General features: G+C 50.4%; 1 protein-coding gene and 1 pseudogene across 1 annotated transcript in view; both read left to right on the forward strand.

The window, feature by feature from the left end:
* LOC146210348 (neprilysin-1-like) overlaps nt 1-26,409 on the forward strand; it is a 597,280-nt gene that overhangs the window by 171,071 nt on the left and 399,800 nt on the right. The gene's annotated exons all lie outside the window — the stretch shown is intronic.
* Nucleotides 818-7,089, forward strand: LOC146210351 (uncharacterized; annotated as a pseudogene).

Here is a 26,409-nt window from a genome sequence, read left to right on the forward strand (position 1 = left end):
TAAGGAGCCGATCTCTTACCGAACATCGAGCATGATAGTCGCCGACTTTGTCATCTTGATGAGAGCGGGGTACGGGTGATGTATGGAGGGTAAGGGGCGCTTTTATAGCGTCTCAACTTAGAAAAACATGCGTCGAGGACGCAACGTCTGGGTGCACGACAACCTGACGGTCAGATGATCGAGGCGTGACTGGGCGCAGGTGTTGAATGCAGTCCTGAAGGCGTTGACGATACTCCAAGGGCTGAGACGAGGGAACCGAAAGAACGAACAAGAATCTGGGAAGACGCAGGGGTGCACGGAAGACTACTTCGGCTGCCGAACAGCCAAGCTCACGACGAAGAACGGCGCGTGGGCTAAGAAGCACCATAGGAAGGTAGTCAGCCCACTGCTTACGATCAAGGTGAGCAGCGAGGGCAGTCTTGAGCTGCAGATGGAGCCCCTTGGCCATGTCGCTGGCACAGCTAGGGATCGTATGCTGTGGTGCGGCAGTGTTTAGTGCCGAGAAAATGGGTGAGGGAAGTGAAGAGGGCTCATTCAGACTGTCGGCCGCGATCCGTGGTGACAATTCTGGGGCAGCCGAAGCGGGAAACGCATGCTGAAACGAAGGCTTTGGCAACTGTTTCCGCAGTAATGTCCGACCTCGGCACTGTTTCATGCCAACGAGTAAAGTGGTCGATCATCGTCAGAATGTACCGGCAGCCATTAGAGGGAGGTGCTATAGCGCGTGGTCGCGTTATCAGTCGCGGAAGCATTGCCCGCCTTTGGAGTGCATGACGTCACTGTCGGTGTTATATATCTGTACTGCGTCGGAAATAAATGTTCAGTTGTTTCAGGATACCCTTGTGATAAGATATATCATTCTGGCGTTGAGGCTGCCTACGTCCCGCGTAGGCATGCAGCAACAGGCGCCGGGTCGGCAGTGCAGGCTCGGAAACGAACGGCAAGCGTAGCTTTCGTCTCGCACTCGAAGCCTTTAGCGAAGTACGTACTCCTGGATATCGTTCCTGACCACTGACCGACGCCTGGTATTACCGATGGATGGCAGCGTCAAGCGACCACTGAAAAAGGACGGAGAAGCACCGACCAAAGCTGACTACGCAAAGGAAGGAGCCAAGCTGATCAGTGCTGCATTTTCTTTTCGGCTACGGAATGTCGCGCGTAGGAAGGATAGCAGAGTTCGACCCCAAAACACAGAACATTGAATCATACCTCGAAAGATTTGAGCAGTTCCTATTAGCGAACTACACAACCGACGGAAAGAAGTTACCAGGATTTTTAACAGTAATCGGCCCGAGAGCGTACAAAGTCTTGAAGAGCTTGGTTGTGCCGGCGTCGCCAAGCGAGAAACCTTATGCTGAGGTTTCCAAGTTGTTGAAAGACCATTAAAGCCCCAAGAGTTCAGTGATAGCGGAGCGCTGTAAATTTAACCGGCGTTGTCAGAATGAACATGAAAGCGTGGAAGACTTCATAGTCGAGTTGAAGCATTTGGCGAGGAAGTGCGTATACGGCGAAATTTTGCAAGGTGCCCTGCGCGACCGGCTAGTTGCAAGCATATGCAATGGAGAGAGTCAGCGTGCCTTATTCGCCGTGGAAAACCTGACGTTTTAAGGCGCCTGCAAGGTCGCACTCGATAGAGAACTAGCGGAAGGAAATACGGCGCTAATGCAAGCGAGAGACCAGGAGGCGTCGCTAAACGTGGTCAGCAGACGTTCGCTAGGAAGGTCTAAAGAAGTGAAACATGACCAAGGTCAGAAGAGAGAAAAATGCGGAAGGTGTGGCAAAGGACATTCGTCTGACGCGTGCTGGTACACAAACTTTGTGTGCCGGAAATGCTCAAGAGAAGGAGATCTGAAAAAAATGTGTCCGAACGGGGAAGTCGTTGCCGCAGAATGAATGCCCTAGAGTGTTCTGAAGAAGACGAGGAGCAGGAAGTCTATTATATCATAAACTCCAACCATTTAGGTTACGAAGTGAATGTATAAGTTGAAGGGAAAGACTTAAGCACGCAGATTGACACCGGGGCGGCTGTCACAATTATCCCTGAGAGTATACGAGTCTCTTTCTCCGCATGTAAAGTGCCAACCCTCTAAAATCTCTGTCCGCACGTACACGGGAGAACAAATGCGTAGTGCGAGGTATCTGTTCGCTACAAGAACCAAAGAGCCACTTTACCATTGATAATTGTCAAGAACAACGGAAAGAAACTTCCAGCGCTCCTGGGTCGAAATTGGTTGGAATACCTAAAGCTCGACTGGCCAGAAATTGGACAAATCATGTCTGAAGATAGGATGCGAGCACTGGAGAAGAAGTATCCTTCTGGTTTTACCGCCGCCCTAGGTACCATACAGAACTTTGAGGCGCAAGTAGTGTTGCGAACTGGCTGCGCTCCAGTTTTCTGCCGCGCAAGACCCGTTCCTTTCGCTCTTGCAGAGAAGGTAGGATGCGAGCACTGGAGAAGAAGTATCCTTCTGGTTTTACCGCCGCCCTAGGTACCATACAGAACTTTGGGGCGCAGGCAGTGTTGCGAACTGGCTGCGCACTAGTTTTCTGCCGCGCAAGACCCGTTCCTTTCGCTCTTCGAGAGAAGGTAACAGACCAGCTGAACAGCATGGTGGAAAAGGGAATTCTTCGCCAAGTCGCGCACAGTGACTGGGCAACGCCGTTTGTTATTGTTCCGAAACAAGACGGCAGTCTCAAATTCTGTGGCGATTACAAAATGACCTTGAACCCAGTCATGAAAACCGATCATTATCCCTTACCCAGGCCAGAGGATCTGTATTCGCAAATCGCAGGAGGCAAGGTGTTTTGTGTCCTTGACCTATCTACCGCGTATCAGCAGGTTCCTCCTAAACCAGAGTCACGACCACTTTTTACCATTAATACCAGCTTGGGACTTTTCGAGTTTAAGCGCCTTGCCTATGGCGTGGCCAGTGCACCAGCGAATTTTCAATCCATGATGGGCGTGGTTTTGAAAGACATTCCGCACGTCGGATTCTATATGGATGATGTAATCGTAGCGGGGTTCGACAAAGCGGACTGCCAAAAGACCCTTGAATGTGTCCTGGATAGGTTGCAAGAGCACGGTATCATGCTGAGGATGGCAAAGTGCCGTTTCTTTCGGAATGCCGTGACATACTTGGGCAACACGGTAACCTCTGAGGGAATTTATCCCACACGCAAAGAAGACGGCAATTTTGGAGGCACCGGAATCCACCACAGTTACAGAACTAAGGGCTTACTTAGGCATGCTGAACTTCTATTCTAAATTCCTAAATAATGGTCCCACCGTCGCAGAGCCGCTGCATCGACTATTAAGGAAAGGTCAAAAATGGTCATGGACAGAGTAATGCCGTCAGGCTTTTACCGCAGCAAAAGAGCTGCTTGCTAGCAGCCAGGTAATGACGTTCTACGATGTAGATAAGCCGATAGCGATGCTTTGTGACGCGCCAGCGTATGGCTTGGGGGCGGTTGTCTTCCATGAAACGGCTGCCGGCGATGAAAGGCCGATAGCATTCGCGTTCAGAACGCTCACAGCAGCCGAGCAAAAGTACGCGCAGTGCGAGCGCGAAGCATTAGCTTTGATCTTTGGGCTTAAAAGATTTCATCACTACCTGTACGGTAGGATTTTCACGATCTACACAGGCATTTTAGGGCAGAAGTCAACGCCTACGTTAGCCGCTGCGCGAATGCAGCGATGGGCTATGATACTGGCAGCATACCAGTGCCGCCTCCGGTACCGCCGGGGGAAAGATGTACAAGTGGCCGATGCCCTTTCCAGATTACCACTGCCAGCCAAAGCTGAGGAAGGTCCAAGGGAGTGCTTCCAGTGTTCAAATGCCTGTCGATAACGGCCGCTGACATTGCTAAAGCGACAAGGCGAAACTGGGCTTTGCCTCATGTAACAGAGTTCACCCTGAACAGTTGGCCTAGGCAGTACGCAGAACAACTTGGAGCCTATTACAGGCGTTGCGATGAACTTTCACTGGAACAGGGTTGTGTAACCTGGGGTGCTAGAGTGGTGATTCCGGAAGAAATGAGGGATCACGTGATGAACTTGCTGCATGAGGAGCATTAAGGCGTCAGTCGCATGAAGATTCTGGCTAGGAGTTTCGTTTGGTGGCCTGGCATTGATCTGGCCATCGCGCAGCACGTAGCAAGGTGTAAAATCTGCTAGGCCACAATTTCGGTATTTATATCTACACCCTGGGTGCCCCATCTGCAAGTCAAGAAATATAGAAGCTGACATCCATCACCTACTGTGGGATTGTCCAGCGTTGAAGCCAACGCGGATCCGGCACCTGGTGGCAGCTGGCCTCTCCCCCCCTAATCCGCAGTCATATGCTATTTGGACACTGGGACCGCATCATCGTTCACTCCTCGATTTCATTGCATCAGCCAACCTTTTTTCATTTATTTGACCACACCCTTCATCCATCATAACATTCCTTTTATGCCCTGAGGCAATAAACTTCGCAAAAAAAAATCTGCTAGGCGGTTCAACCCGCGCTCAGCCTGTACCATTGCAGCCGTGGAACTATCCGGCAAAGTGTTGCGGCCGCGTGCTTGTAGATTTTGCCTCCAAAGGCTCTCATGTGTTTCTTGTCTTAGTGGATGCATTTTCCAAGTGGGTCGACATCCACCTCGAAAACTATTGACGAACTCCGCAGTATCTTTGCAGCTTACGGCTTGCCTGACATCCTAGTCAGCGATAACTGTCCCCAGTTTATGTGCTCGGCGTTTGCCGCATTCTTGTCTCGAAATGGAATCAAGCACATCCGTCCCCTCTTTACCATGCTGCGTCAAACGGCACTGCAGAACGCACAGTGCAAACGCTAAAAAAAACATTGCTCAAGCAGGTTCTAGAATGCCAGGTTTTTGGTGTGCCCTGTTCGCTCCAGGAGGGATTTCACAGTTTCCTAATGAGCTACCGCAACACTCCAAGCAGCGTGACTGGCCGCACACCCGCCGAGCTGTTCTTGAAGCGCCATCCCCGTATAAAACTGTCGCTACTCAAACCAGACTTTCACAATGCTATGCAAAATAAGCAGGCACATTTGAAGGAACAGCGTGATGTGACGCGAGGGACTGAGCGTGTATTTGGTGTGGGGGACCATATGTTCGTGAAATCAGTGCGTGGTGAGCGTGTCAAGTGGTGAGTGCGGTGACCTACATATTGAAAGTATGGAACCAGCTTCGCTCGTCACTCCAGCCGTTGTACCGAGCCACTCGCTCGAAGGTCGCCAGCCAATCCTCAGCGTCTTCAGACACCGACCACTTGCGCCCTCGGCATGCAGATCCAATCTCGAGTCCGGCGCGCCCAATGCTGCTAGAGCAGCGACCATCGCCATGCACTGACGTCCCCGCGGAAGTGTCGTTACCCGCGACTGTCTCGGAAGAGCCTGTGACTGCACCGCCAAACACGGAGTCAGTACAAGACGCGACGGGTGAACACCTGACATAGAATCGGCGGTTCCTGCGGCAGACCTGAGTTTCAAGTCTCCACGAGTTGCCGAGACGGCACTTCCGCCAGTCACAACAGTTGGAAAAGAACCGCTTCGGCGAAACTCTCGTGCACGAAAACCCCCCGATCGTTTCAAGCATGAGGACTTTTCGAAATAAACTTTTTTTTGGTTGTGGGAAGGAGGGAAATGTTATAGCGCGTGGTCGCGTTATCAGTCGCGGAAGCACTGCCCGCCTTTGGAGTGCATGACGTCACTGTCGGTGATATATATCTGTACTGCGTCGGGAATAAACGTTGAATTGTTTCCAGGATGCCCTTGTGATAAGATATATCAGAAGGTAGCGGTCCAACAAAGTGAAGATGAACGGGATCAGAGCGACAACCAAGTTGCAGATAAGACTGGGGTAGAGTCTGTATGGCGGGTCACTTTAGCGGACTGGCAAGCAAGGCACGAGCGGGCCGGGCCCACTTGCGAGCGTCGGTGTTAATGTCCGGCCTGACGTATCGCTGGGTAACGAGGCACTGTGTGGCTCTCATGCTGAGATGGCAGGTGTCGTGAAGTGAATGGAAAATGGCCCGACGAAAGGCCTCCGGGATGAATGAACAAGGTAGAGCATGCGATATTTCGCACCAGAGCAATCCGGTCACGCGCGGATGAGGCACGAGCTGCAGAGGGAGGGCACGGCTGTGTTCGCATAAGCCTTGAAGCTGAGGGTCTTCGAGCTGCGCCAGAGCCAGACATTCCCAGTCCACAGCAGATGCGGACACGCCGATGGAGGTAATTCGTGAAATTCCATCAGCTGCCTCATTGTCAATGCCTTTGATGTGCTGGATATCTGTTGTGAACTCCAATATGTACGCCAGTTGACAAAGTTAGCAGGCGACGTACTTTGAAGAATTCAATAATAGCGCAGGAATAAAGGGACGGAAAACACAGGAGAATAGAGCGCGAATAGAGAATAGAGCGCAGAAGAGAATAGACACAAATAGAGACGAATAGACGATGATCGCAGAAAAGTAGCCGTAATTCCATATGCGCACCAGACATCACATAATCTAAAAAAAAAAACATTGGAAAAAGAATAGGGGTTCAAGTTGTGTTTTCTGCTCCGTTGAAACTATCAGTATTATGTGAAAAAACAAACCCATTCGCAACTAAGGAGAGCAGTTGCAGTAATAGTCATCAAAACCGCTAGGTCAGTTGTTAAGAGGGTTCAGTATATCGAGTGCCTTTGTCGTGTGGCCGCGAATATATCGGACAAACGAGCAGATGTGTTAACACAAGATTAAAGAACACAATAACCACGTAAAAGAAGGGAACCAGGGTCAGCTCAGCCTACACTGCCGTACCTTCGACAACAAATGTGAACGACAACATCGGAAAAAGCCATGCGTGCCAGCGTTTAGTATATGCACAATTTAAAGCAAACAACAGGATCAGGGAGTAGAGAAATAATCGAGGCGATGAAGATTGCGCGTGCGGGGGATAAGTGTGTAAGCATGCCATCGGTCTTTTTCAGCCAGAAGGAACTCAGATTTTTAGATGTATGAAATTGGGCTGCTAGTGATATGCTGTGGCATCATGACGAGTGTCGTTTCCCTTTTCACTTTTTCTATGATTTCACACTTGCTGGTATATGTATGTATACATGGCACGCTTGGTGAAATAAATAGTGTGAAGAAACAGCGCTCTATTCTCTTGTGCTTTCCGTCCCTTCTTTCTACCTGCGCAATTATTGAAGTCATGAATAACCAACCAGCCCAACGAACACCAATCTTGTAGTTGGACGAGTTCGTACGGAACATATTGTAACGGGTATTGCGCCAAACGTCCAGGCAACGCCCTGAGCCTAGAAGACTGCTGAAGTCCGAGAGTGGTCCGAGCAGTGGTCTGAGCGCGGTTCCAAGCAACCAACTTCGTCGTCTACGCCAACCAGCAACCACTTCATCGTCTACGCCAACTAGCCACTGATTGTCTCCGCTTCGTCGTTGACTATAGCTTGTATCACTGCCCCCTCCTCTGTTGCATCGCCTCGATGCGACGCGGTGCTACTAGGAAGAAGTTAGCGAAAGGCTGCACAAAACTGTCACTAGGACACAGCGGCGTTGACGAAAAGTTCAGTCATGCACGATCATGATAGGGCTTCAGCCGAACCACGTGTACGACTTCAGGACGCTGTGGCCTTCGGGACGGAGCTGAAGCTGCGGGAACAACGGCGTAGGTGGCGTCACTGATACGGCGAACAATCTCGTAAGGGCCGAAGTATCGGCGTAGTAACTTTTCAGATAGGCCGCGATGACGAACAGGTGTCCACACCCAGATAAAGTCGCCCGGCTGGTAAGTGACGATTCTTCGGCTGAGGTTATACCGAGCAGCGTCATTCCCCTGTTGTCGGTGGATTCTGAGGCGTGCTAGTTGCCGCGCTTCCTCAGCACGCTGAACAAAGATGTCGGCGTCAAGTTCTGCGTCAGAGCCGCAAGAAGGACAAACTGGCATCATGGCATCTAACGGCGTGCTCACTTGGCGACCGATGACAAGTTGGAACGGGGTCAGTCGCGTCGTCTCTTGAGTGGCGGTATTGTACGCGAAAGTTATATAGGGCAAAATCGCATCCCAGGTGCGATGTTCTGCGTCCACATACATAGAAATCATGTCGGTGAGGGTGCGATTGAGGCGCTCCACCAGCCCGTTGGTCTGAGGGTGATACGCCGTCGCACGTCGATGGCTAGTGTGAGTCAGAGTCATGACCAACCGGATTAGGCGAGCCGTAAAAGCTGTTCCACGGTCAGTGATTACCACGGCGGGGGCGCCATGACGTAGGACAATGTTATGAACGAAAAATTGAGCAACTTCGGCTGCAGTACCTTTAACAAGGGGCGCGGTCTCTGCGTACCGTGTTAGGTAATCTGTCGCGACTGAATTAGTACTTCACCACTTGTCGCTGAATTAGTACTGCACCAACCCCAACGTTGCTGGCATCAGTGTGAACGTCAGTTACGGCGTTTTCGTCAAAATGGCCTGGTATCGGGGGATTCTGTAGGCGGCTGCGAAGCTCAAGGAAAGCGGCCTTTTGTTCACTTCCCCACAGGAACGGCGTATCAGCTCGAGTCAGTGTGGTTAGCGGTTCCGCGAACTGCGAAAAGTCTCGTACAAAGCGTCTGTAATAGGAGCACAAACCTAGGACCGTTGAACAGCTTTCTTGTCAGTAGGTAGCGGAAAACCAGAAACGGCAGCTGTTTTTTCAGGGTCCGGGCGAACACCTTTTGCGCTGACCACGTGACCAAGGAATCGAAGTTCCTCAAAGCCGAAGTGACATTGCTCTGGTTTGATTGTCAGGTTGGCGTCTCGGAGAGCTTTTAACACAAGGCGTTACCTTTCTAGGGGTTGGTCGAAGGTGGTCGAAAATATGACATCGTCCAGGTAAACCAAACACGACTTTCACTTCAATGCAATAAAAAGCTGCGCTAATAAGACACGGACGAAGGAAAGCACTAATAAGACACGGACGAAGGAACTGCGTTTGTGTGCTTCCTACCTTTCCTTCGTCCGTGTCTTATTAGCGCAGCTCTTTATTCCATTGAACTATGAACCAACTAGCCCGACAAATTTTACTCATACTACTTTCACTTCAAACCGGACAGAACGGTGTCCATCATGCGTTAGAACGTGGCCGGTGCCGAACATAGGCCGAACGGTAACACCTTAAACTCATACAAGCCATCGGGTGTCAAGAAAGCCGTCTTCTCCTGGTCTCTCTTATCCACTTCTATTTGCCAGTACCCACTTTTTAGGTCTAGCGACGAGAAGTATCGGGCATCTTGCAGTCGATCGAGTGCGTCGTCTTTGCGGGGAAGTGGGTAAACGTCCTTTTTAGTGACGAGATTAAGTTTTATGTAATGTACACAGAACCGCAGAGTGTTTTCCTTCTTTCTGACGAGAACATCCGGCGAAGCCCACGGGCTTGTAGGCGGCTGAATGACATCGTTGGAAAGCATTTCGGTGACCTGTCTCTGAATTGCTGCTCGTTCCGTTGGAGAAACGCGGTATGGGGGTTGACAGGGCGCGTGGTTTCGTCTGTTATTATACGGTGCTTGGCGACTGGAGTTCGGCCCACTTTGGAAGACGTTACGAAGCAGTCTGCAAAATCTGCAAAGACAGCCGAAAGCAGATCCTTCTGAGCCGGCGATAACTCGGTGTTTATTTCGACAGGTGGCAGAACGTGGCGAGGTCCAGTGACGTCTTGAAGGGCTTCTTCCACGGAAGGAAAGCGTAGCAGGGGGCGGCAGAAAGTTAGGTGGGCGGATGAGATTAAGAAGTTCGCAGGGGTCAAGTGGACGCAGCTAGCACAGAACCGGGTTAAGTGGAGAAATATGGGAGAGGCCTTCGCCCTGCAGTGGGTATAATCAGGCTGATGATGATGATTCCACGGTGTACAATAGTGGAGACTCCGCGACGTCTTGGAGGAAGGAGATCACCGTGCCTTTGATGAGGTGCTGAAATTCGTTCGAAAAGTTGTTGAGCAGAGCGGTAGTGCAGCCATCCCGTAGGTGGGCGAGACCCCTCTCAAGCAGCAGCGGGTTATGACCCTCCACCATGCCCTCAAAGTCATGAAATAGGTCATTCTGCACGCGCATTATGCACCGTGTTGGCACCGTGATATCATCCTCCACAATATGCAGAGCATGGCTACAGGGATTGCGGGTGTCTAAGCGTGCCACTGCGCGTTTGGTCGAGAATGTGACTCGTGCCTCGTGTAGGTAGATCACAGCACCGTTTGCCTGCAGAAAGTCGAGCCTCAGAATCAAATCTCTTGAACATTCGCTCAAGACAACGAATTCCCCGACGTAGACGAAACCGCGGATGTCAATTCGGGCTGTGCACCTTCCGGCCGGGCTAATGAGGTGACCTCCAGCCATGCGAATGCTAGGGCCCAACCATGGCGTCACAACTTTGCTCAATTCCTGGGCGAGGGCGTAGCTCATCACTGAATAGTCTGCACCGGTGCCAAGTAAAGTGATCGTGTCAGTTCCGTTAAGTGTCACGCACAAATCAGAAGTAGCGCGTCGGATGCTGTCGCTACCCTGATCCTGTGAGAAATCAGCGTATCGGCGTATCGGCGGCGGAGGATCTTCAATTTTTCCGCCAGCAGTGGCCCTGCCTCAGGAGACCGCTGGAATTAGTTTTCCCGGTGTGGACTGGGAGAACGCCGCTCAGTATTGCTGGCGTCTCTTCGAGGGCTTGGGGGACGGTACCGCAGCGGAGTAGACGATCCTGAGTCATAGCGCCTGTATCTCCCAGGCCTCTGACGGGCCGAAAGATGAGCTTCAATTTCGAGCGGCCGTTCACCGTTCCGTGGACAGGGCGCATCGGGTCCGAAGCCGCGAAGACCCACTCGGCGATACGGGCATGCACGGTAAAGGTAACCGGCTTCCCCGCAGTGGTAGCAGATTGGCCTGCGGTCCCGCGTACGCCACACGTCCGACTTGCGAGGGCGTGGAACAGGCACCACAGCTTGAGCCGATGCGTCATACGGACTGATGTGGCTAACCACCGGTGTCGGGTCAATAGGACCACAGGCGTGCTTGACGTGCAAAGAACGCGTACGTTCGTTTGTCGTCGACCCGTGGGGCATAGTAGCGACAGGATCGTAGGCAGCTGCCTGACGAACAACGGATGTGTGCGTGGGCATTTCATCGACGCGCTGCTGTACGTTGGTGACCGGGAATTCACGAGCAGCTTCATCTCTGACGACTTCGGTCAGTGATGTCACTGGCGCACTCTGAGGCAGACGGAAACGTTGGAGTTCCTCTCGAACAACCGACCAAATGATGTCACTTAAGGCGTCCGCACCGCCTCCATGGCACAACGAAAAAACATCTGAGGCCAGGCTGCTGACATCTCGGTTGTACTGCCGGGCCCGTTGTTGGAGCGTCGTTTCCATGGTCGTTGCCTCCGCGAGGAATTCAGCAACGGTACGCTGTGGACTGCGAACGAGGCCCGCAAACAGCTCCTGCTTAACTCCACGCATGAGGTGGCGACGCTCCTTCTCCTCTTTCATATTGGGGTCTGCGCGCTGGAAAAGACGAGTCATGTCTTCACAGAACATGCGAACACTTTCATTTGGCCGCTGGTTTCTGGACTGAAGTGAAGCTTCAGCTCTCTCGCGGCGGTCGGTGTTGGGGAAGGTGGTCAGAAGTTCACGGCAAAATGCTTGCGAGGTGGTAAAGGCGCCCTCGTGGTTTTCGAACCACGTACGCGTAGACTCTTCTAGGGCGAAGTAAACATTATTGAGCTTTCGCTCGCCACTCCAGCCGTTGTACCGAGCCACTCGCTCGAAGGTCGCTAGCTAATCCTCAGCGTCTTCGAAGACGTCGTCGTGAAAAGATGGTGGCGTTCGCGGCGGGTGGCAAAGGATTGGATCTGAGAGCCTGGGATCAGTGGCCATGTCGAGGTGGCTCGAGAGTTGCGGCTGCGTGATCCTCGTAGGGGTGGAAAGGGGCCCAACCTCAGGCGACTGTCCGCGCAGGCGGCGACTGAGTGGACTGGACCGGAGTCAGATCCGTCGTGAAGCGTGTAAACGTGGGAAAGCGCACCCAGCACCTCCACCAGACTGTAACGAGTATTGCGCCAAACGGCCGGGCAACGCCCTGAGCCTAGAAGACTGCCGAAGTCCTAGAATGGTCCGAGCAGCGGTCTGAGCGCGGTTCCAGGCAACCAACTTCGTCGTCTACGCCAACCAGCAACCACTTCATCATCTACGCCAACTAGCCACTGATTGTCTCCGCTTCGTCGTCGACTATAGCTTGTATCAATATATACAAGAGGCTTTGGATCCTTAAGGGCATAGCTGCCGATGACCGTGTGAGCGTTGAGAGCTCTGTATTTACCGCACGGATGCCAGTTTCCCGGTTGTTTCTTGGGCACCAGATGGAGCAGTGAGGCCGAAGTGCTGGATAAAAGGCTAATAACACATAGTTGGAGCATGTGGTGGAATTCCCGTTAAGCAATAGTCAGACGCTCACTGAAGAGGCGGCGCAGACGAGCTGCGGTGGGTGGTCCACGCGTGACAATGTGGTGGGTTATACTATTCTTTGGTGGGTGGTGGCGATTACAAGGCCTCGTGACCTCGGGAAAGTCTGCGAGGACTTGGGCGTACGGGCATGACCGGATTGGCTTGCGGATGTCTGTGGAAGCGACTGTCGATATAACGCCAGGGAGACAGGAGCGTCCTGGTGTCGATGAGACGATGACTACGCATGCTGACATCCAGATCAAAATACGTCAGGAATTCGGAGCCCAGGATGGGTTGATGGACATCGACGACGATGATGACCCATCGAAATGTGCGCCGCAGGCCAAGGCCCAGAGTGAGGGAGCGAAGACCACACGTGGGGATGGAGGTTGAGTTGGCCGCAAGGAGAGTAAGTCCACATGACTTGGAAGCACGCTCAGCTTTGGTGGATGGCAGAACGCTGACTTCGGCACCAGTGGCGACGAGAAAGCGCAAGCTGCAGTGTTGTCCAAGGCTACGAAAAGGCGACCAGGGTGAAGGGCGAGGCCACATGCCCCTGTCAGTGATCTCACAGCGCGTTTCCCGGCCAGTTGCATAGTTGAGTGCATTGGCATGCGCGATGCTGAAAAGTGCGGTGATACCAGCAAATACGCTGACTTCGAGGACTTGACAAGAACCCGTGCTGGGCATGAAAGGACGTTCGAAAGGCATCGAGAGAAGCGGCCAGGTGATCAATCCGGGTCTCGTGAAATGACTTAGGGGTCTGGTGGAGAGGAGAGGGTGGCGATGAAAGAAGTCGCGTCATAGAATCTGACGCTGGGCGAGGAGGTCAAGGGTGAAGTCCCCCGCATTAGCCAAGATGAGGGAGGTCTACTACGGCAAGCATGGTAGGAAGAGCTCTCTCAACAGTGCGCCGGTGAAGTCGGCGTTGCTTTCTCCCAGGATCTGCCGCATGCTAGTGAGTAGCTGGGAGGGGCGGCGCTCTCCAAGCTCTTCGCAGGTGAGCAGTAGCTAGAGGTGCGCAATTTCAGAGGCCACGGTCAAAGTCATAGTTTATTTCCCATCTAAAACTACAGATGGAGGAATCGAAGAAAAAAGCTGCCCTTGGGCAGCTTGACGAGTCTACAATCCTAATTATTGGCAGGGAGGCAACACAAGAGTTTATACAATCTTAAAAACAAGCTCATCAAGAAACACCAGAAGATACACGAAACAGCAATATGTATACATAATGAAACTTAAACCATGTTATTCAAAAACAAATTATGTAGTTCACGACGTGGAAAAGAAAACAAATCGAGGTTAATGTGGATATACCTATTTAGAAGAGATGGAAGAGTGTACTGAAGGCATTCCCTACCAAGATTCCCTACGGTGCCATCCAGAATCCAATGCTTAAGTTGTTGGTCCAGAGTATTGCCCAAAATCTAAGGAGGACATCCGCCCCCTCTTGAGCCACCTGAGGAGGCAGGTTGAAAGTAAATAAACCGAGATGCCTCCGAGGTGACGTGGTGCAGATGGAAGATGGCTTCCACCTGGACGATATTTGTGGCTCTTTGGGCCAGAATCTCGGCAGGCGGAGCTGGATAGCTGCGACGTCTCAGAGCCGCAAGGTAGCGTCAGGCGGAGGGTCGTCTAAGGGTAGTAAGCTGCTGGGGTCGGTCTATAGGCCAGCGTCGCCACTCTAGACAATCTATGTGGTCGAAGCGGAGCACCAGAACAAAACGATCAGCGCGGCAGGCTTCTCGAACCGAACAGCCCGTACCACTGCGTGCGCACGGAGCACGAGCTGTGCAACTTCATTTTCTTCTTTCGTGGCGGGGAATGCCGATGTTAGTGCCTACGCTTTACAGCGTCGCTCTGCGCTACACTTTCTATTGATTTAAAGCAACGCATGTCCAAGCAGTTTTTAAGGTGTGTTAATATGAATGCACTGCGAAGTGAAAATTTTTGTAATTGAGAATTAGACAACTTTTTGTCCCACAAAACGATCGCAGCGATAGATAGAGAAACTATGTTACAAGAAAACTTCTTGGTCTCGAATTTCAGAACGCAACCAAGTATCTTTTAAAATTAATATATCAACGCAGCACTTGAAAATGCAAGACATAAGACAGGTAAAAAGAGAGTGCATATCTGTCAGGACGAACGTACACGTTCCCTCGCGCGTCCCTACGAGCTGCCGTGTGGTGAACTGGCAAAATTATCATGCACTGAAGCAGGTTTCTGCGCGTGCTATTTAGCCGAATTAGTGTGATGATTATCACCCGAAGGCGGCTGCTCTACAAAATCTGTAACAGAGTTAGATTCGGAATCATACATATTGTATTTCTTATTCATGAGTAGCTTGTTTCATCGCAGTTGAAGCTAACCGTTGCTGGATTCTTTTTGGCATACTCTGTTAATTTCCTTCTAGCATGACGTTTAGCTGGTAAATAATCTTAATAAACTGTGACATTGTTTACTTTTAGCTGTCTGCGTGCAGAAAAGACCCGTTCTTTAACTTTGAACTCCAGAACATCACAATGATTGGGCGCTGTTTTCCCGACGAATAGGCGATGAGCGCGTTCGAAAGCTGAATCCGGAGTTGTGTGAAGCACATCAGCCAAAACTTCCATGAAAAACTTCCGATAAAATAAGGTTTCAGCATCCTGATTGATCTCATATCTCGATCAGTCGTAATTGCGAGAAGGCCGAATCGATAGATAATGATTGTAGTGACGATTGGACTCGCCAAGACGTGATCAATGTGGTCGAGGGAGTTGGTTTTACCTTCCAGGTCGTCTATAGCCTCTTCTCGATAGCACCAAAATTTATATCAAATGTTTTTTGACTGGCTTTATTAGCTTTTATATCGACGATTATACAGGTCTAGTTGTTTGCTTGAAAATGGTTTAAAATATCAAAATATCACTTTCATCTGCTTAGAAGGATTCTCAGGCAATGACTGGTTCAGCTAGGGAGTGAGAGCTAGACGGGGGTCCAGGGTTACACTCGATATCACCAAAAAAACAGTAGTAAGAATGCCATAAAAAACGGTCAACAGCATATCGCAAAGGACACGTAGGGGCGAGAACAAAAATAGGAAACGGTCATTGCTCCACTTGGCGTACATAGAAAAAATATTACATACCTGTAATGTGCAACAGCGTGGAGCATGAGAAACGGTGATGGCACTGCGTTCCTTGAAAAAACTGTCGTAGAGACTGCTTCTTTTGACTTCGGTGGTGGTTGACGTTGCTGCCGATTTGAATGATACGCGGAAGACAGAAATCACCAGCTGGTCAGGACGGGCGATGTGGTGCTCGAGGTGATGGTGCGGCATTGATGATATTAGTCTGGACGAGCGTTATGCGCGTCGGCAGAAAAAAGGTGCGGTGGACAGCAGGAAAAGCGGCAGGAACACCTGTAATGCGCTACAGCACGGAGCGTGAGACGTGGTATCGATGATGGCCTCGTGCTCACTGACGAAACTGCCGTAAAAGCCGCTGCTTATATTTCCGGTCGTGGTTGACGTCACCGTAGATTTGGATGATGCATCCAAAAGACGGGAATCACGAGCGGGTCAGAACCGCTGATGTGTTGCTGGAGGTGATGGTTCGGCTTTGATGGTACTGCGCTGGGCGGGCATTCATAGATAGGGCGCCAAAGGTGCGGCGGACAGCAGATGAAGTGGCAGGAACAATTATAATGCGCTACAGCGCGGAGCATGAAACAGAGTTTCGATGATGGTCCCGCACCCACTGCAGAAACTGTCGTAGAGGCCACTTCTTATATCTTCGCTGGTGGTTGACGCCGCCGCAGATTTGGATGATGCGCGCAAGAGGGGAATCACCAGCGGGTCAGAACTATGTGGTGCTGGAGCTGACATCATGGCATTAATGATATCGGGCTGGATGGGCATTCAGATACATCCGAAGCCAAACGTGCGGTGGCCAGCAGGAATAGCAGTAGGAACGCATGTAATCCGTAATAGCTCGGAGGGTGAGACTTGGTGTCCGTGATGGCAACGCGCCTGCTGAAGAAACAGCCGCAGAGGCGGCTTCTTATATCTTCAGTGGTGAGTGACATCACCGTAGATTTGGATGACACGCGGAAGAGAGTAATCACCAGCTGGGCATAACAGTTGACGTGGTGCTGGAGGTGACGGTGCGGCATTGATGGTATTGGGCTGAACAGTGATTCAGATACTTCGGAAGTCAAAGGTGCGGTGGACAGCAGGAAAGCTGGCAGGGACACCTGTAACACGCAACACGCATACTGTGTTAATTTATTCCTAGCGTGAAGTGTAGCTAGTAAATAATCTTCATAAACTGTGACATTGTTTTCTTTTAGCTCTCTGCGGGCAGAAGGGACCAGTACATTGAATTGTAGCCTTGAGAACATCACAGTGATTGTTCGCCGTTTTCCCGATGAATATCATCCTAGGCGATGAGCGCGTTCGAAATCTCAATCTGGATTTGTGTGAAGCACATCAGCCAAAACTCTTACTTTTTCTTCTGACTCCGGCCATGATTAGACTTCCGGTTCCGCCTTGCGTGGAGTGCGGACGCGCTTCACGTCGGCTTCATGCGAAGATGGCGAAATTCGCTAGTAGCCCGAACCAGTGGCCTTTATTTCACCGTCAAGAGCCCCGTGAAGGTGGGCGCCACGCCCATACCACTTTCGGCCCGAACTGGCCAGTTTTCGGGCCCCCATGGCCCATTTCGCCTTGAGCCGCCGCGTCGCCCGAGCTAGGCCTACTCCGAACGCGACCTCCAAGCACAAAGTCATCATGAAGGTGCAAGGGCTAGGCGAAGCTATTTACCCTCAAGACTTCAATCCACGAGACTGAACTCACATCCTCAGTGTTCCCGCCCGCACCCAGGAGCAACAGCAGAATCACCAGATCTCCGCCATGCAGACCGATGAGGCAGACAAGCCTACCACAGACGCTGGAGCAGCATCACCTGCCACCCAAAATACTATCAAGGCCCAGGCAACCGAGCAGCTGCGCGCCGCCCGCGCTGCCGCACAAAGGTCACGACCCCAGCCGCCACTACTGACTGAAGATTGCAAGGTGATTTTCCGTTCCCGTAGAGGACTTAACCTCGCCTCTGTACCGTCACGGCAGGTCCGCGTTTCAATCTTGAATGCCACCGCTTCCCTCCAGGAGCCCACCTGCACTCAGCTACGCGTTCATTCCACCAATGACACGTGCACAATGAGCACGCCACACCAGACTGACGCACTTATGCTGGTGCAAATCACCAAAATTAATTACCAAAACACCGACTACCACGTAGCAGCCTACATCGCTCCCCCGGACGGCGCGGTGAGAGGGGTAATTTCGAACGAATACTGGAATGAAACCCCCAGGGAGCTACTGGAGGATCTCGTGAACAGCAATCCGTGTACTCCAATAGTGGACGCTCGACGCATGATGCCACTCGATCGATATAAATACTTTTATAGAAGGCCCGGTACCTGCACAGTCCTTTATGGCGGGAGACTCCACAGGTGCACCCCTTACAGAGTCCACATGGACGCTTGTATCAACTGCAGACAGCCAGGCCACAGGATAGATGTGTGCACGCTGCCACGTATGAATAACTGCACGAGGTGTGGCAAACCGCATCCCAAGGAGACTATCCCTTCCTGCACTCCGGAATGTATGTTATGCGGAGAAGCACACATGACGGGCACGGAGTCATGCAAGGCTAAAGGGCGAAGAGCTGTAACCAACCCTGCACCTCAACACCTCTCTCGTAAGGACAAGCCGCCCGGAGACGATACTCGGAAGATAGCACGCAACGCCACTCGCTCCACGTCGCTTCGCAAAGGAGAACGCGCAAAGGTCCCAGAAAAATATCATGGGCCGACCGAGCAGCTGAAGTCATCTCCGAACAAACCCCGCCACTCCAGCCCCACCAGGAGGACTCACGCGACAAGGAACTCAGGGCCCTGCGGGAAGAGGTAAGCCGCCTTTCCTTCCTTATACAGACCACCCACTAACCCTCCTAATCCACCCTCCTTTCCCAAGCCGTACCTCCTTCCTTTGCTCCAACATCTCCAGCCACGCAACCACCTCCAAAAAGAAATGTACATCAGAACCCCCACTTGTCACACATAATTTCCTTGAGCAAGTTGAGGCAAAATGTGAATCAGAGCTAAATGCTTTAGAAGCTCGGATAGATTCCAAAATTGGTTGGTTTGTGGGGTTTAACGTCCCAAAGCAACTCAGGCTATGAGAGACGCCGTAGTGGAGGACTCCGGAAATTTCGACCACCTGGGATTCTTTAACGTGCACTGACATCGCACAGCACACGGACGCCTTGCTTTTCACCTCCACCGAAAAGCTGCCGCCGAGGCCGGGATTCGATCCCGCGTCCTTGGGAACAGTAGTCGAGCGTCGTAACCACTGCGCCACCCCGGCGGGGTAGATTCCAAAATTGACTCCCTCTTCAACCAACTCGAGTACAAAATTGACTCGATGTTCTCACGCCTGGTTCATACGCTCGTCATGAGAATGACCAACATAGACACCCGCATTCAAATCATAGAGCACAGGCAAACCGTTATCCTGAAGCACATCAATCTCAAACTACCTCCACTTCGTCCCTCGAAACCACCACCCTCTTGAATGCCTAGCGCACTTGGCTCCCAATTGCTCCACTATTGTGGGGCAGCAACTTAATTTACTCATTCTCCAGTGAAATTGCCGCGGCTTCCGGGGCAAGCGCGCGCCTTTTCAATTACTCGTTTCCATCCTCACCCCGTCACCCCATATCCTCCTTCTGCAGGATACGGCAACTAGAGCATCACTGTCTAGTTTTGTGCCCTACCACTCAGATGCCACGGACATACCCAGGTGTCCACTCTTATTCACCGTTCAATCACCCACCAAACACAGCCCCGTCGGGGTGGCGCAGTGGTTACGGCGCTCGACTACTGTTCCCAAGGACGCGGGATCGAATCCCGGCTTCGGCGGCCGCTTTTCGATGGAGGCGAAAAGCAAGGCGCCCGTGTGCTGTGCGATGTCAGTGCACGTTAAAGAACCCCAGGTGGTCGAAATTTCCGGAGCCCTCCACTACGGCGTCTCTCATAGCCTGAGCTGTTTTGGGACATTAAACCCCACAATCCAAACCAAACCACCAAACACACGCCATTATGTCAGAGACACCCTACGTTATCACGGAAATAACGCATCACACAGTACCCTCCATCTTCATTGCAAATATAGACCACCCCCCATCTCATCCAGTGTCTTCCCTGGAGATGCTCTTGCGGGACCTCCACCGACTCACTGGAAAGTACTCTCTCCTCATCGGAGGAGACTTCAACTGCCAGCACACCGACTGGGGGTACTGTTATACTACAGGCCATGGTCGACGCCTCTGCTCCTTAGTCCAGGAGCCGCGCCTCACTACACACAACAATTTCCACACACCTACGCGGATCGGCACCAGCGTCAGCATGGACACCAGTCCGGACCTGACGCTCAGTCGCTTCCTCGGTGGCGTCACCCGGACAAGAACACAACACACACTGGGAAGCAATCACTACCATCATTAACATCTCGCTTCCCTTTAAACAATCCCGCCACACACACACATCACACAAACTGGTGAACTGGAACGCCATCCGCACATTGCGGAAGGACGACTCAAACACAACAATCACAGGCATAGAAGAGTGGGTAGAATCACTTATGATCGCTGTCCAACACAATACCCGGCTGATTACAACCACACAGGACACCCCCTTCTAGATTCCCACCTCCCCCACCACTGGGAGGCGTACTACAGCTTACTCGAGCGTTGGAAACGCAACAAGTTAAACAGAACGCTTAAAAAGCGACTGGCCGCACTGCAGACGCAGATACAACACGCATAGGAAGTCTACCGCTCTAATTGGAGGCAAGTTCGCAACGGACTCGCCGGAAAACTGTCCACCATGCGAGCTTGACAACTTCTGAGGCAATTCACAGATCCCCCACAGTTCAAATTTGCTATACAACGCCATGTTACACGCCTCGTACACACACACAACAGAGACCCGGACGCTCTCCTTGACACACTTCAGCACACATGCACCTCACCTGGCACATCCGACTCCATGCCCCTACTCAGGAAAACCTAACCCGGAATTAGAAGCTGATATTTCGGAAACGGATGTAAGAGCGGCCCTCCTGACTCTCCGCACAAATTCGGCACCGGGACTGGACAAAATCTCCAGTTCTGTAATCCGCAACCTTGATGACAAATCAATCGCACAGATTACAGACTACAACAAATGCTGGGCGGAAGGCACCCTCCCCCGGCCCTGGCGACACGCCAAGGTAATATTTATACCAGAACCGAACGAGCCTCTTAAACTAGAAAACCTGCGCCCAATCTCGCTCACCTCGTGTCTCGGGAAACTTTTCCAGCACGTGGCACTATCGAGATTGACACTTCACATGGCGGACAACGACCTTTACCCACACAGCATGGTGGGATTCCACCCCCATCTCCCCGCTCAGGAAGCCATGCTGCAGCCCACTCACTACATCTTCGACCCGGCTATTCCGGGCCACACAAAGCCAGTCCTGGCTTTGCATCTGTCCAAAGCTTTTGATCGCGTCGAACATCAGGCGATCATGACTGCCCTCCCTCCCCTTAACATAGGTGCACGGATGTACACTTACATTCAGGCTTTTTGAACCGACCGCAAGGCTGAGGTTCGTTTTGGCCCCCTTGCCTCCCACCCTACACCCTCAGGAGCGTCGGTAATCCACAGGGGTCCGTTCTCTCTTTTCCTGTTCAACGCCACCCTCATTCCCCTCAACCGGAAACTGTCCACGATACCTCATCTTAGACATACCATTTATGCGGACGACATCACACTGTGACCACACACAGTAGCGATGGCGACACAGAGGGTACCTTACAAAGCGCTGCATCCCTCCCACAAGAACACGCCCAGAGCATCGGACTCTCATGCTCCCCAGAGAGGTCTGAGCTACTTATACTTCGCACCACGAGCAACGGATGCCCCACCACACCCATTGTCATTGAATTCGATGGCCGTCCCGTCCCAGAGATGAATACGCTTCGGGTTCTGGGACTTAACATCCAGAACAATGGCAAGAACACCTTAACTCTCAAGGAACTAAAGCGGGTGACAGGCGCGATATGGCACTTCATCTATCGAGTTTAGGGCCATCACAGAGGCATGAAGGAGAACGACCTATGTCGTTTATATCACGCCTTCGTCTTCAGCCGCTTCTTATACACAGCGCCCTATCTCCGACTCAACAGGCAGGAAATGGACGCCTTGGACGTCATGTTGCGCACGGCATTCAAGACGGCCCTACATCTCCCAATCAATACTTCCACAGAATGCATTCTACAGCTTGGCCTTCACAACACAGTTGGGAAACTTGTGGAGGCCCATCGCGAAGCCCAATACTTGCGTCTCACCAAGACCTCCACCGGTCACCATATCCTGGAGACTAGACATTCGCGTCCCAGTGAATGACGTGGGGGGGGGGGGGGGGGGATGGGGTCCCACCTGTGTTGCTAGGCAAGGTGGGGACATTTTTATCCCTTTAGAGGTGGTCATGGAAATACTCCCGTAATCTCATGTGGCGCGCAAAGTTATCTAAATCTTTAACCAATCGAAATTCATTGTATCGTCCCGTTGTTGGGCAGAAACTAAGGGCGCTAGAGAGGGCACTCACCTTTGTATTGCTAAGTGCGGCAATAGAACTATTTACCATCGGATTATTGTAGCATTGATACTGTGTTGCAGAGAGAGGTATGGGAAGTGCGAGAGATGTGAACTCCGAAAGGGTAGTGACGGCGACCCCATTACGTAAAAACGTTTGTAATGGAGCTACCCAAAAATCTAACCGCACGAACCTTGTCCTAACACATTCTTGCTCTGTTCCCAATGTCTCGCACATTCTAGACAAACACTACAATATACTCGAGCAGACTGAACGCCGCAAATCTGTTTTTGCAGAACCACCACGGATCGTGTACTGACAAAACAGAAATCTTAGGGACATTTTAACGTCTTCAAAAATCAGCATTCCTAAGACCGCGGGTTGTACGCCTTGCAATAAGCCTCGTTGTCTGGTCTGCGCCCAAATGAGCACATCAACCACCACTGTTAGCACAGCCTCCGGCGTTTCCATAAAAAATAAAGGGTAACTTCAATTGCAATAGCTAACATGTGCTATATCTCCTTGAGTGTTCAACATGTCAGCTGCAGTATATCGGGCAAACACAGACACGCTTCAGAATAAGATTTAATAATCATCGTGCACATGCCAAGTCACTCCCTAATCTCCCCTTATCGACGCATGTTAACATTCTCGGTAACGAATTTAATAACCTGAAGGTAACAATCCTGGAACCAAACTTCTGCACACACCACGACAGGAAAGTGCGAGAGTCGTATCTTATATATAAATTCAAGTCAGCTTCCTCGGGACTTAATGAGAGCCCTGGAAAACTCACATATCTACCTATAGTATATGATTCCTATTTGAAATGAAATCGCACCCATACATAACCAGAATGTTTCACTTTTCTTTTTTAATTAATTCATATCCCTAATTAGGGCTGCGTTCTTTGGTGTCACTTCTCAGCATTACTGCTCTTTTCTCGTTGGAATTTGGTATCCGGAATGTGGATTTCTTTTCCTTTTTACCCCTGTGCAACTCTTGATTGACTGGTTGGTCTCTATGCTTGTGTGCGTTCCGAGGTTTTATTTTGTGTCCCCCTGTACAGCCCACTGTGAATACTTTACATACAGCGACTCATCCTTGAGACGCGTCTAATGTGTGCAGCACAATTTGGGGAACAAAGAGCACTCACTTTTGTATTCCTGGTGTCTTCCTGTCGGCTTTCTCCTGCTGTGGTACTTTTCTGAGAGGTAGGGTTACTTGGCCTAGACACTGAGTTCGGCGCAGACCTTACCATATTGCTTTTTTGGGCTCTTCATCTTTTTTCAAGAATTTTCGGTCCCTGTGGAACTCATGCTTGGCTGGATGATCTCTGTGTTTGTGTGCCTTCCGGAGTATTTTATTGCGCCACCGTGTATATGAATAGCTTACTGTGACCACTAGCCATATTTGTGAGCAGTGACTCCTGCTGGAGACGCGGCTATTGTGCGCAGCGCAGGTTCGTGGAGAATGGGTCAAGGGCAGGCTTCCAGTCGTAGTCTTGGTGTCTGCCTGACTCATGCTCGACTGTCTGGTCTCTGTGTTTTAGGATGTGTGTGTGTGTGTGTGCATATGCATTCAGTTATCTTCTGCCCATGTGTACGGGTTACTGTGACAACTGAACATCTTTCCGAACCGTGAGTCATCCCGTGCCATGTGCTTCTTCGAATCTTTTGTCTGTTTTTAACTCAGGCGCACTGTAGCTGCCTCCCTCAAAACCCTATAAAACTGATCCTGATCTGTAAATGCCACCCTGATGAAGACTTTTCCCCAGTCGAAACGTCAGTAAAACCTTGTAATGTTTTAAGCGTGTGTCAGTCTACTTTTTATAATTATATATATATACATATATATATAGGTTGCGAGAACAAAACGTACTAGACTGCTAAAAGAGTATATAGCGAAGTATACGCTTCATTAAAGGAAACATTTTTTTATTTTTCATTTCACTCGAGGTTTCGATCGGAGACTGATCTTTCTCAAGAGTGAATCTTCTTGGATAGTGTTGCCGCTTTTAAGCGTTTGGACACAGACCCCATCTGGGCAGGAAAACGAAACGAAAGAGACAGATGCAGTAGGGAAGGATGATGTCCAGGTGTGCCATCCCGGGTGCAGCTCTGAGCTCGACAGGCCTGTCGAATTGCGCTGACACAGGTGCCTGGATGCACAGCCTCTGCTGCGAAAGAATGCGGGCTATTGCCACTCTTCCTGGCCAGGACGGCCGAAGAGTGGGGGTAGGGAGAAAGAGATGGCCACCATTGTTGCCGCCGGAAAAAAAAAAGGGGGGGGGGAGGTGGAGGTGGATAAGGAAGGATGTTAGCTTAGAAAAAAGTCGGAAGCAAGCGAAAGAAAACAGAAAGGAGGTAAGTGGCCTTGACAAAACGAGAACATGCAAACACTTTGGCATTCAAAAAAGGCGATGACCTCAGACGACTTGGCTAGGTGTGCTTTGTGCATTACAGTTAGAATTTCCCTGTGTTCGTGACATCGGAAGAGAGGACAGGACCCCGTGGTTTTCGTTTAAGCCCTGTTGTAGAGCGTTAAATTTAAAAATGAATAATGATTCTCGTTGTTCGCGCTCACGAGTGTTTTTGAAGCCACTCTGTAATATTGTGACTTTAAGATTATCGAACTCATGTCCTTCCTTGCGAAGGTGCTTCGAAAGGGGGAGGTTGGGAAGGGTTTGAGCGTGCGAGCGGTGGTTATTAAATCTCAATCGGAAGAAATTATCCGTTTGGCCAATGTACTGCATACCACAGTCACCACACTCGAGCAGGTAAACAAGGTTGCTAGAATCGCAATTTAAATATTCTCGTATAAAATGTTTGAAATTTGAGTGGGTGCTTTTAGCCAGTGCTGTGGACTGCATGTGTTTACAGATTTGACATCGGCTTTTTCCGCATGACGTGCAACCCAAAGGTCTCGGTTTATTGACAGTTGAGTGGACAACTTGGCTTTGTAAATTCTTTGGTCTTCTGTATGTTACCTGAGGAGCCGTCGAGATTATTTTGGAGAGTCGTTGACTTTGTTCTATAATATTGAAATGTTTTTTAAGGATTTTGTTAATAATCGGGATATTGTCTGATAAAGTTAGAATGAGATTACAGTGTTGTGGTGTTGGCTGTGATTCCGCAAGAATGTGATGACGATTACTTATTTCAGCCCTTTTTATGGCATCTTCGATGATAGAGGGCGGGTAGTGTTGTTTCTCTAGTGTTACTCGCATGCGATTAGCGTTTGCTTGAAAATCTACGGATTTTGAGCAAATGCGTTTGAATCTGACAGCCTGCGAGTATGGGATTGAAGTCTTGCAGTGACGTGGATGGCAGCTTTTGAAGTGAAGGTATTGTTGTCTGTCTGTGGGTTTTTTGTAAACGCTAGTGATTAATGCGCCTCCTTCAACCCGAACCAGAACATCTAAGAAGTTGATTTTACTACTTGAGTAGGTGTGTGTGAAAGAGATGTTAGGGTGTATGGTTTTTTTTTTTCATTTTTTCATTTTATTACCTTCAAGCGCATACGCATTACAGAGGGGGTGGTACATCATGTATGATAGAAAGCATAGAGCACTAAATGAACAAAACATAACACAGGCTAAACGAAACAAGGGAATACAGAACAACGAAAATAGTCTTACAATAAAGAAAGTTATACAAGCGGAACAAATTGAAAACAATCATAAGCGGGGAGAGAACAGCATTATACAGCGAAAAGAACAACAGCACTGGGAGCAAACAAGCATGAAAAACCAAAAACGGAAATAAGATAATAGTCAGGAAAAACAAAAGTGTCACGGATCAGCTTCAAGATATTGCATCAGTGATAAGCGAAATGAATCGTGATCTTGGATTAATGCGATATCGGGCGGAAGGCGATTCCACTCTACTGACGTACGAGGTAGAAAGGAATGAAAAAAGGGCATTAGTATTGCAAGTTATGACATTTACTTTGTAAGCATGATCGAAGCGGGAGGAGCGATACGATGGCTGCGAAATGAAAGTATGCCTCAATTCGTTATGATGATAAATTTTGTGAAAAAGGCTAAGACGTGAAATTTTCCTTCTAAGCTCGAGAGATGGCAAAGATAGCTTTAGTTTCATTGAAGTTATGCTGCTAGTGCGACTGTAATTGGAAAGAATGAAACGCGCCGAATTATTTTGAACCATCTCGAGTGAGGATTTCAAGTTCGGGAAACCGGGTTCCCAGATTGCAGAAGCATATTCAATCTTTGAACGTACCAA

Source organism: Amblyomma maculatum, chromosome 1, assembly GCF_055883805.1.
Source record: "Amblyomma maculatum isolate TAMU_Amacu chromosome 1, ASM5588380v1, whole genome shotgun sequence".
Lineage (NCBI taxonomy): Eukaryota > Metazoa > Arthropoda > Arachnida > Ixodida > Ixodidae > Amblyomma > Amblyomma maculatum.